The sequence below is a fragment of the Dendrobates tinctorius genome, unplaced genomic scaffold (assembly GCF_039654945.1).
Source record: "Dendrobates tinctorius isolate UK_male_01 unplaced genomic scaffold, ASM3965494v1 ptg000151l, whole genome shotgun sequence".
In the NCBI taxonomy this organism is placed as follows: domain Eukaryota; kingdom Metazoa; phylum Chordata; class Amphibia; order Anura; family Dendrobatidae; genus Dendrobates; species Dendrobates tinctorius.
The window spans coordinates 25,692,760-25,705,139 of NW_027361818.1; the positions used below are offsets into that span (position 1 = coordinate 25,692,760).

At 50.0% G+C, this 12,380-nt stretch overlaps 1 protein-coding gene across 5 annotated transcripts in view; it reads left to right on the plus strand.

The window, feature by feature from the left end:
* Positions 1-12,022: 12,022 nt before the first annotated feature.
* The window catches only part of LOC141050273 (uncharacterized), a 149,452-nt gene continuing 149,094 nt past the window's right edge, over positions 12,023-12,380 (plus strand). For 3 of the 5 annotated variants that reach the window (XM_073547157.1, XM_073547159.1, XM_073547158.1), the window contains exon 1: positions 12,023-12,339. The gene's annotated coding sequence lies outside the window, so the exon portion shown is untranslated. The remainder of the gene's footprint in view (positions 12,340-12,380) is intronic. The other 2 variants (XM_073547162.1, XM_073547160.1) reach the window with 2 other exon arrangements.

Consider the following 12,380-nt stretch of genomic DNA (forward strand, 5'->3'; position numbering starts at 1 on the left):
AACTTTAGGTCAGTCTTATATTCATTGTCTGTACTGTCACTCCCTTTTCCTTGTATGTTTCTCTCACATGGCTCCCACATACAGAATCATCTTATATCTGCTGTGGTCTTTTGCCTTTTAAAACATCAAGGTGTATTACAAACCCTCAGGTGAGGAATGCACATTTATGCATCACCAAGACAAAACCCAATTCATCATATATCAGCCAGTGCATACGTCACAGTATGCTCACAGGAGTATTTCTCATCATATATCAGCCAGCGCATACGTCACAGTACGCTCACAGGAGTATTTATCACCATATATCAGTCAGCGCATACTTCACAGTATGCTCACAGGAATATTTCTCTAAGAAACTCTAGAACGAAAGCAAACATCATTAGACATCAAAAAAATTGTCAAAACTGTTCAAACAACAATTTTCAGGGATGTTCCACAACTTTTATCTAAAATCTGCATTTAAAATTAGTCCATGAGAGAATCTTGGCAGGGGGTGTAGTATGCCATGGTATTGGAAGAGTGCAAGGGGCGGTTACAGTGGGGGCTTTGCATGCCTCCATCGGGTGTCCCACCTCTATCTTTCCAACCCCCTATCTCATTTGTCGCCACCCTCCTGGGTCTGGCGAGTTGCAATTTACCTTTTCTCCTCAGATCTTGCCATCTTCTCAACAGGTCACTTGTAGAGATCCCATCTATCTCCTGGAATAGAACTCCACTAGCTATCAGGTCACAAAACTCCTTCTTGCTCTAATTTGGGTATCATCCTCTTTTCTCCTTTCTTGATCTACTATCTTTACTGTACTATTTTTTGATACTTTTGCTCGCTCTAGAGCAGATAGCTGGGAGATTAAATTGCATGCTGTGTAGACATTAGTGGAATTTCCCATAAGTGCACTGAACATAGTGAACAATGGGGCTTTGTAAGCAGCTGGGGCACCTTCTATGAACTTATTCTTCATCAATACTGTCAATATTGCAGCATCTGGTCCCTTCCAATCCTCAACAACAGCAAAATGATCATTCAGATCCGCCAAAGGATTGCGAGTTATACCACCTATACCTGCGATTTCTCTCAATCTCTGAACTCCATCTGCAAGAGTCTCCCATCGTGTCTGTGGTATTAATTCCATGGGAGAGTCATACACTTGTGCCACAGTATCCCTCACCAAATGCAACAAAGAGAAAGTCTCTGTAGTGTCCCTTGCACGTCTCATTTTTAGACGCACCATAGGATCTATACAAATACTACAAAGTCCTACTGCCTCAAGACGGTTCAAGATTATAGTATCGGCTCCCTGATCCCATAATCTGAGAATCCATGCTAACAAAGGTTCTCCTGCTTGCTGCCTGTACCTAGTAGCTAATTCTGTTAATTCTCCGTCTGTGAAATTCCTAGTTTCCTCAGTCATTGAAGCTTCTGCTCCTGTAGCTGCGTTTCCTGCATCCATCCTATCTCCACTACTCTGTGTGACTTCTCTCCTAGTTTTAGTAGTCACAATCGGTCTGGCTTGCTTTTCTTCCTCATCTGTCTCACAGCCATCCCATTCTATTAAATCTGACCATTTCTCATGTGCAATCATGGTTCTAATCTGTGCAGTACAAATATCTGACACTGGCCGCTGTCTCCTCCTGCGCCTATTCTTATTCACATTTTTCATTACATAAGCTTCAAAATTCCTTTGCATATCGTCATGCTCTTTCATTTTGTCTCTCAAGGCTGATTGCAAGCTAATCCTTTGCTCTAAAACTGTATGCAGCTCTAAACGCAAATTATTTATCTGTTCATGTAAGTTTTGAGACACTTGCACATAGATCCATCCAACGGCTGCTGCAGCTTTCTGCTCTTTTGCATCATACCTTGAGAGATCAAATTTGGCAGCCACATCCTGGGGATTTGATAAGCGCTGTCCCTCCATATATTTGTTACATTCCTGTGCCACTGGGGTCCACTTTTCTGGTCACACCCATTCTGGCAAAGATCTGACTCTACTCTCAACTGCTTTCCTACTCTTAAACTTATTCAATTTTGTAAACATTTTTATTCAAAACAATCCCGCTTCTGACACCAATTTGTATTGTAACGATTCCAATGGATTGTAATGAATAATAAAATGCTCACACAAGAATTGAATTTACTAAATTGATTTATGTAATAAGTGATAAGATCAAATAAACAGTATAAACAATGAATATACACGTGAATTAAACATACATTACATTATTCAGGTAGAATTCAGGTCCATCTCTTTCTCATCTCCGTGTCCTCATCTGGTCTGATCATCACCCCTCTGCCCCCTGTCTCTCGCTGTCTCTACACATCCCTCTGTCTCTCTTTTTATCCCCCCAAAAGCATCCAAATGTGTCTTAGTTAAAAAGCTTTGATCTATCCTTGAATGCTAATGAGAAAGTCCCCTGAAACCAAATAGATGAGAATTCACCAGATAACATCCTTGGGAACGTTTACACACCCAATCTAATTAGGATAGTTGCCTTGAATATCAATGGTCCTTTGTTGATGGATAAATAAATGACCAGTAATTTACATTCCTTTATCTTAACCCTTTAACGACCACTGATACGCCTTTTATCGGCGGTCTGCCAAACAGCAGATTCCATACATTTATTTTGATCACTGTGATAAAGTATCACAGTGATCAAAATAAAAAAGTAAAAAACACACACAAATACATAATTTTTTTTTTCCAAATTTTTCATTAGGGCTAGGGTTAGGGTTATAATTAGGGTGTGTGCACACGCTGCGGATTCTGCTGCGGTGTACAGTACCATTCTAATCTAAAATGAAATCCGCAGTGCAAATGCTGCTGATTTTTCCACGTGGATTTGCTGCGGTTTCAAATCCGCAGCATGTCAATTCTTTGTGCGGATTCTGCTGCGGTTTGGCACCTGCTCAATGACAGGGTGTCAAACCGCAGGGGAAATCCGCAGGCAAAACCGCAGAAAAACTGCAGATAATCCGCAGGTCTTTTGACCTGCGGATTTACCTGCGGTTTTTCTCAAATCCGCGGGGAAAAATCTGCAGAGCATTACGCAGAGTGTGCACACACCCTTAGGGTTAGGGTGTGTGCACACACTGCGGATTCTGCTGCGGATTTTTCCACATAGATTTGGCCAAATCCGCAGGTCACATAACCTGCATTTTACCTGCGGATTGTAGATTAGTCTGCATTTTTCCCCTGCGGATTGACACCTGTAATGGAGCAGGTGTGAAAACGCGGCAAATTCTGAATAAAGTGACATGTGGCGGATTTCAAACCACAGCAAATCTGCACAGAAAAATTTGCAGCGTGTGCATTGCATTTTTCATTTTCCATAGAAAATGAAGGTACTGTACAATGCAGCAGAAACCGCTGCGGATCCGCAGGGCCAAATCCGCTGCGGATCCGCAGCAGAATCCGCAACGTGTGCACAGACCCTTAGAATTGGGGTTAGGCTAAGGCTAGTTTCACACTAGCGTATGCCTGAGGTGCGGAGGGCTGCATACTTCCTGTGTAGCTCCGTCCACGGCCGCAGCTCCTCCCGTCAGCACCGCCTACCTCGGCATGCGTGCCCTATCTTTTGCATTGGGTATGCAGGCCGTGCCGATGTATGCGGATGCCTCTGCATGTGTCGTTTTGATGGTGCGGCGACCACACCAAAATGCAACATGTTGCGTTCGATGCGGGTCGCCGCACCGTCAAAATGACGCATGCGGAGGCATCCGCATACATCGGCACAGCCTGCATACCTAATGCAAAAGATAGGGTATGCATGCAAAAGTAGGCGGAGCTTACGGGAGGAGGTGCGGCTGTGGGCGGAGCTGCAGAGTCTGCAGTCCTCCGCACCTCGCCCGTACGCTAGTGTGAAACTAGCCTCAGAATGATTTTTTTATTTTCACAGCTCTGCGTTTATAAACTTGTGAAGCACTTGGGAGTTCAAAGTGCTCACCACACATCTAGATAAGCTCCTTGGGGGAGTCTAGTTTTCAAAATGGGGTCACTTGTGGGGGTTTCTACTATTTAGGCACATCAGGGGCTCTGCAAACGCAACATGACGCCCCCAGAACATTCATCAAAGTCTGCATTGCAAAATGGCGCTCCTTCCCTTCCAGGCTCTCCCATGTGCCCAAACAGTGGTTCCCCCCCACATATGGGGTATCAGCGTACTCAGGACAAATTGCACAACTACTTTTGTGGTCCAATTTCTCCTGTTACCCTTGGGAAAATAAAAAATAGCAGGCTAAAAAATCATTTTTGAGGAAAAAAAATGATTTTTTATTTTCACGGCTCTGCGTTTATAATTTTCTGTGAAGCACTTGGGCATGCAAAATGCTCACCACATATCTAGATAAGCTCCTTAGGGGGTCTAGTTTCCAAAATGGGGTCACTTGTGGGGGGTTTCTACTGTTTAGGCACATCAGGGGCTCTGCAAACGCAACATGACGCCCCCAGAACATTTCATCAAAGTCTGCATTCAAAATAGCGCTCCTTCCCTTCCAGGCTCTCCCATGCGCCCAAACAGTGGTTTCCCCCCACATATGGGGTATCAGTGTACTCGGGATAAATTGCACAACAACCTTTGGTCCAATTTCTCCTGTTACCCTAAGGAAAATAAAAAATAGTGGGCTAAGAGATCATTTTTGCTCTACGTTATAAACTTCTGTGAAGCACTTGCGGGTTCAAAGTGCTCACCACACATCTAGATAAGTTCCTTACAGGGTCTAGTTTCCAAAATGGGGTCACTTGTGGGGGGTTTCCAATGTTCAGGCACATCAGGGCATCTCCAAACGCGACATGGCGTCCAATCTTAATTCCAGCCAATTCTGCATTGAAAAAGTCAAATGGTGCTCCTTCCCTTCTGAGCTCTGCCGTGCGCCCAGAGTGATTTACTCCTAGATATGGGGTATGGGCGTACTCAGGACAAATTGCACAACAACTTTGGGGGTCTAATTTCTCCTGTTATCTTTGTAAAAATAAAAATTTGGGGGTGAAAAAAATAATTTTTGTGGGGAAAAAAGGACTTTTTATTTTCACGGCTCTACGTTATAAACTTCTGTGAAGCACTTGGAGGTTCAACATGCTCACCACACATCTAGATAAGTTCCTTAAGGGGTCTAGTTTCCAAAACGGGGTTACTTGTGGGGTGTTTCCACTGTTTAGGTACATCAGAGGCTCTCTAAACGCAACATGGTGTCAGATCTCAAATCCAGCCAATTCTGCATTGAAAAAGTCAAACGGCGCTCCTTCCGTTCCAATCCCTGCCGTGCTCACAAAAAGTGGTTTACCCCCACATATGTGGTATCGGCGTATTCAGGAGAAATTGCACAACAAATTTTTTGGTTCATTTTCTTTTCCAACACTTGTGAAAATAAAAAAAAATTGTTCTAAATTAATTTTTTTTTGCAAAAAAAAGTTAAATGTTAATTTTTTCCTTCCACATTGCTTCAGTTCCTGTGAAGAACGAAAAGGGATAATAAACTTCTTGAATGTAGTTTTGAGCACCTTGAGGGGTCCAGTTTTTAGAATGGTGTCACTTTTGGGTATTTTCTGCCATGTACACCCCTCACAATAACTTTAAATATGATGTGGTCCCTAAAAAAAAATGATTTTGTAAATTTTGTTGTAAAAATGAGAAATCACTGCCCAACTTTTAACCCTTATAACTTCCTAACAAAAAAAAAAAAAATTGTTTACAAAATTGTGCTGATGTAAAGTAGACATGTTACTTAAGAAATTTGAGTGACACATTTCTCTGATTTAAGGGCATAAAAATTTAAAGTTTGAAAATTGCAAAATTTTAAAAATTTTCGCCACATTTTGTTTTTTTTCATAAACACAAGACATATCAAAGAAATTTTACCACTAACATGAAGTACAATATGTGACAAAAAAACAATCTCAGAATCAGTGGGATCCGTTAAAGCGTTCCAGAGTTATAACCTCATAAAGGGACAGTGGTCAGAATTCTAAAAATTGGCCCGGTCATTAAGCTGCACAATGGCTCTGTCACTAAGGGGTTAAGTAAGTTTCAGTGACCTTTTGCTTACCTCCCTGGAAGTAAGGATGCAGTATATATTATATTAAACCGATTGAAACCATTAAAAATAACTCATAGTATACAATTTCAGAGACATCGCAACGTGCTTCAGACACACAAAGGACCATCTGTATCTGACACTTGTTGCTTTGCTGTCTATGAAATTTTGCACATTTTGATTTTGTATCTATTTTTCAATAAATTTAGCAATTTCCAAGAAGCTGAGTCTCTTCACATTTATTTACATCTGGTTCCGGGGATTGTGCTCCTAGAGCTGGGGGAAGAGGTTGTTTTTCTATCTACAAGGGAATTGCATAACCCCATTCATGCAGCAAATCAGTATGTATCATCCCCCCTTCCCCACACAGCCCTCCTCCTCATGACCCCCTTCCTCACACAACTCCACATCTCCCTTTCCCTGAACAGCCCCTCATCATGCACCCCCTCTACACAGCCCCTCACCATGCCCCCCTCCACCACAAAACCCCTTATGCCCCCCTCTACACAGCCCCTCACCATGCCCTTCTTCCACAAAACCCCTCATCATGCCCCCCTCTACACAGCCCCTTACCATGCCCCCTTCCTCCACAAAACCCCTCGTGTCATGCCCCCCTCTTCCAAAAAACCCCTCATCATGCCGCCTCCTCTACACAGCCCCTCACCATGCCCCCTTCCTCCACAAAACGCCTCGTCATGCCCCCCCTCTACACAGCCCCTCACCATGCCCCCTTCCGCCACAAAATGCCTCGTCATGCCCCCTCTACTCAGCTCCTCACCATGCCCCCCTCCTCCACAAAACCCCTCATCGTGCCCCCTTCCACAAAACCCCTCATCATGCCCCCCTCTACACAGCCCCTCACCATGCCCCCCTCCTCCACAAAACCCCACATCATGCCCCCCTCCTCCACAAAACCCCTCATCATGCCCCCCTCCTCCACAAAACCCCTCATCATGCCCCCTTCCTCCACAAAACGCCTCGTCATTCCCCCCTCTACACAGCCCCTTACCATGCCACCTTCCTCCACAAAAACCTCGTCATCCCCCCCTCTACAGAGCCCCTTACCATGCCCCCTTCATCCACAAAAACCCTCGTGTCATGCCCCCCCTCTACACAGCCCCTCACCATGCTCCTCTACTCCACAAAACCCCTCATCATGCCGCCTCCTCTACACAGCCCCTCATCATGCCCCCTTCCTCCACAAAACGCCTCGTCATGCCCCCCTCTACACAGCCCCTCACCATGCCCCCTTCCTCCACAAAATGCCTCGTCATGCCCCCCCCTCTACACAGCCCCTCACCATGCCCCCTTCCTCCACAAAACGCCTCGTCATGCCCCCCTCCACAAAACCCCTCATCGTGCCCCCCTTCTACACAGCCCCTCACCATGCCCCCTTCCACCACAAAACCCCTCATCAGGCCCCCCTCTACACAGCCCCTCAACATGCCCCCTCCACAAAACCCCTCATCATGCCCCCTTCCTCCACAAAACGCCTCGTCATTCCCCCCTCCACACAGCCCCTCACCATGCCCCCCTCCTCCACCACAAAACTCCTCTTCATTCCCCCTCCTCTACACAGCCCCTCACCATGCCCCCTTCCTCCACAAAACCCCTCGTCATGCCCCTCTCTACACAGCCCCATCACCATGCCCCCTTCCTTCACAAAATGCCTCGTCATGCCCCCCTCCTCCACAAAACCCCTCATCATGCCCCCTTCTACACAGCCCCTCACCATGCCCCTCTCCACAAAACCCCTCATCATGCCCCCCCTTAACACAGCCCCTCACCATGCCCCCTCTCCTCCCCAAAACCCCTTGTCATGCCCCCCCTACACAGCAGCCCCTCACCATCCCAAAACCCCTCATCATGCCCCCCTCTACACAGCCCCTCACCATGCCCCCTTCCTCCACAGCCCCTCACCATGCCCCCTCCTACACAAAACCCCTCATCATACCCCCCTCTACACAGCCCCTCACCATGCCCCCTTCCTCCACAAAACCCCTCATCATGCCCCCCCTCTACACAGCCCCTTACCATGCCCCCTTTCTCCACAAAACCCCTCATCATGCCCCCCCTCTACACAGCCCCTTACCATGCCCTTTCTCCACAAAACCCCCTCATCATGCCCCCCCTCTACACAGCCCCTTACCATGCCCTTTCTCCACAAAACCCCCTCGTCATACCCCCCTCTACACAGCCCCTCACCATGCCCCCTTCCTCCACAAAACCCCTCATCATGCCCCCCTTTACACAGCCCCTTACCATGCCCCCTTCCTCCAAAAAACCCCTCGTGTCATGCCCCCCCTCTACACAGCCCCTTACCATGCCCCCTTTCTCCACAAAACCCCCTCATCATGCCCCCCCTCTACACAGCCCCTTACCATGCCCTTTCTCCACAAAACCCCCTCGTCATACCCCCCCTACACAGCCCCTCACCATGCCCCCTTCCTCCACAAAACCCCTCATGCCCCCTCTACACAAAACCCCTCGTCATACCCCCCTCTACACAGCCCCTCACCATGCCCCCTTCCTCCACAAAACCCCTCATCATGCCCCCCTTTACACAGCCCCTTACCATGCCCCCTTCCTCCAAAAAACCCCTCGTGTCATGCCCCCCTCTACACAGCCCCTTACCATGCCCCCTTTCTCCACAAAACCCCCTCATCATGCCCCCTCTACACAGCCCCTTACCATGCCCTTTCTCCACAAAACCCCCTCGTCATACCCCCCTCTACACAGCCCCTCACCATGCCCCCTTCCTCCACAAAACCCCTCATGCCCCCTCCTACACAAAACCCCTCGTCATACCCCCCTCTACACAGCCCCTCACCATGCCCCCTTCCTCCACAAAACCCCTCATCATGCCCCCCTTTACACAGCCCCTTACCATGCCCCCTTCCTCCAAAAAAACCCTCGTGTCATGCCCCCCCTCTACACAGCCCCTTACCATGCCCCCTTTCTCCACAAAACCCCCTCATCATGCCCCCCCTCTACACAGCCCCTTACCATGCCCTTTCTCCACAAAACCCCCTCGTCATACCCCCCCTCTACACAGCCCCTCACCATGCCCCCCCCTTCCTCCACAAAACCCCTCATGCCCCCTCTACACAAAACCCCTCGTCATACCCCCCTCTACACAGCCCCTCACCATGCCCCCTTCCTCCACAAAACCCCTCATCATGCCCCCCTTTACACAGCCCCTTACCATGCCCCCTTCCTCCAAAAAACCCCTCGTGTCATGCCCCCCCTCTACACAGCCCCTTACCATGCCCCCTTTCTCCACAAAACCCCCTCATCATGCCCCCCCTCTACACAGCCCCTTACCATGCCCTTTCTCCACAAAACCCCCTCGTCATACCCCCCTCTACACAGCCCCTCACCATGCCCCCTTCCTCCACAAAACCCCTCATGCCCCCTCTACACAAAACCCCTCGTCATACCCCCCCTCTACACAGCCCCTCACCATGCCCCCTTCCTCCACAAAACCCCTCATCATGCCCCCTCTACACAGCCCCTCACCATGCCCCCTTCCTCAACAAAACCCTCATCATGCCCCCTCTACACAGCTCCTCACCATGCCCCCTTTCTCCACAAAATCCCTCATCATGCCCCCCTCTACACAGCCCCTCACCATGCCCCCCTCCTCCACAAAACCCCTCGTCATGCCCCCCCTGTACAGACCCTCACCATGCCCCCTTCCTCCACAAAACCCCTCGTCATGCTCCCTCTACACAGCCCCTCACCATGCCCCCTTCCTCCAGAAAAACCATTGTCATGCCCCCCCTCTACACAGCCCCTCACCATGCCCCTTCTGTTATGAGCGGTGGAACGCACTAAATAAAATTAAAATAAAGTGCGTTCACCGCTCAGGGTCCACTGTGCGGTAGATAACAAAACCGCTGCTGAGACAGGGCACTCAGGCGGAGATGTGCACAGGACTTTAGCTGCAGTCAGTGCACCAAAGCAGACTGTTATATGCACAGAGCTGCTAACAAAACAAATACCGCTGAATCTGTTTAGGGTCACAGACTTCAGCGATGTGGACACTGTATTAAAGGTTACAGACATAGCCTTACACACCAGGACTATCCCTAGACCTACCGTAAAACTTAAGGTACGAGGTGTCGCAACTGCGAACACCCGGGAGGCTGCAACCGCAGCGCGGTGTGAACAGAGCCGCAAGCAAGGTGCTGCAAGAACGCTGGCGCAATGCAGGACGCTTAGGCCTCTTTCACACTTCCATTTTTGACAATCAGTCAAGATCCGCCGATTTGGAAAAAAAAACGGATCCATTTTTCTTTGCGGATCCGTTTTTTTCCCCATTGACTTACATTATTGGCGGATCTTGACTGATTGTCGTCCGTTGCATCCGTTTTTGTGCGGATGCGCCAAAATGTTAGTGTCCGTAAACATCCTCAAAGACTCCCAAACGGAGCTTGCAACGTTTTTTTCCCCGGCGGATCCTCCAGACACTGATTTAACCCGGAATTCTGTCTGGGAGCTGGACAAAAATCTCTCTCCTTTTCCAGGCTGCGATTCCTTTAAAATTCTTCATTTTGCGGATGCATCAAAAAAAACGGACGGTGGCATCCGTTGTCATCAGTACTAAAACGGATCCGCCATCCGTCCTTTTGGCAGATTTTAACTGACACAAAAAACAAAGTGTGAAAGAGGCCTTAGCTGCTGCAAAAGGTATGGCTGGAGCGCGCTGGCGCTGCTACTGGCGGCTGCCCAATCACTCACACAATCGTAATATCAGAGGGAAGGGGTTTCATAATAAGTCATCCACCAGTCCAAGCATCCGTCACCATACATACAGCAGCAGTATGGAAATACTAGCGCATGGTGGAACGGCCATGCCCACTTTTTATAGCGTACGGGACCTTCCAGAAATCTCCAGAGCCCTGAGCACCTGACTCCTGAACTCCAATGGGAGCTCATTCCAGGAGCATGCTCAGAAGCTGGCTGAAAGGACTTAGCCTCTGGAGACAAATGTGAGGATCTGTGTCCCTCATCATGCCCCCCTCTACACAGCCCCTCATCATGCCCCCCTCCTGCCCAAAACCCCTCATCATGCCCCCCCTCTACACAGCCCCTCACCATGCCCCCCTCCTGCCCAAAACCCCTCATCATGCCCCCCTCTACACAGCCCCTCACCATGCCCCCCTCCTGCCCAAAACCCCTCATCATGCCCCCCTCTACACAGCCCCTCACCATGCCCCCCTCCTGCCCAAAACCCCTCATCATGCCCCCCTCTACACAGCCCCTCACCATGCCCCCCTCCTGCCCAAAACCCCTCATCATGCCCCCCTCTACACAGCCCCTCACCATGCCCCCCTCCTGCCCAAAACCCCTCATCATGCCCCCCTCTACACAGCCCCTCACCATGCCCCCCTCCTGCCCAAAACCCCTCATCATGCCCCCCTCTACACAGCCCCTCACCATGCCCCCCTCCTGCCCAAAACCCCTCATCATGCCCCCCCCTCTACACAGCCCCTCACCATGCCCCCTCCTGCCCAAAACCCCTCATCATGCCCCCCTCTACACAGCCCCTCACCATGCCCCCCTCCTGCCCAAAACCCCTCATCATGCCCCCCTCTACACAGCCCCTCATCATGCCCCCCTCCTGCCCAAAACCCCTCATCATGCCCCCCTCTACACAGCCCCTCACCATGCCCCCCTCCTGCCCAAAACCCCTCATCATGCCCCCTCCTGCCCAAAACCCCTCATCATGCCCCCCCTCTACACAGCCCCTCACCATGCCCCCTCCTGCCCAAAACCCCTCATCATGCCCCCCTCTACACAGCCCCTCCCCATGCCCCCCTCTACACAGCCCCTCATCATGCCCCCCCCTCTACACAGCCCCTCACCATGCCCCCCTCCTGCCCAAAACCCCTCATCATGCCCCCCTCCTCCACAAAACCCCTCACCATGCCCCCCTCCTCCACAAAACCCCTCACCATGCCCCCCTCTACACAGCCCCACTGAAGTAACATCAACCCTTTCCACAATCCATGCTCGGAGCCTCACACGGAGCCCTGTCCCCGCACTCCCCTCTGTACGCGGCTGCTAGTGCACAGTATCGCCTTCATCCCCAGCGCATCACTACTTCCTTCACTGACTGTAGCAGGCCCCGCCCCTTCCGGTGACGTCATCCCGCCCCTTCCGGTGACGTCATCCCTCCGTTCTGGTCGCGGCCTCTTGTGTCCGTCCTGAAGCTTTCACTTTCGGTTTGTCCCGGAGCGGGGTCACAGGGAACTGCGGGCAGAGACACGGCTCACCTCCATACTGAGGCCATGAGGGACACGGTGAGATCACTGCGCGCACAAGTCTCAGGGTGGTGAAGTCA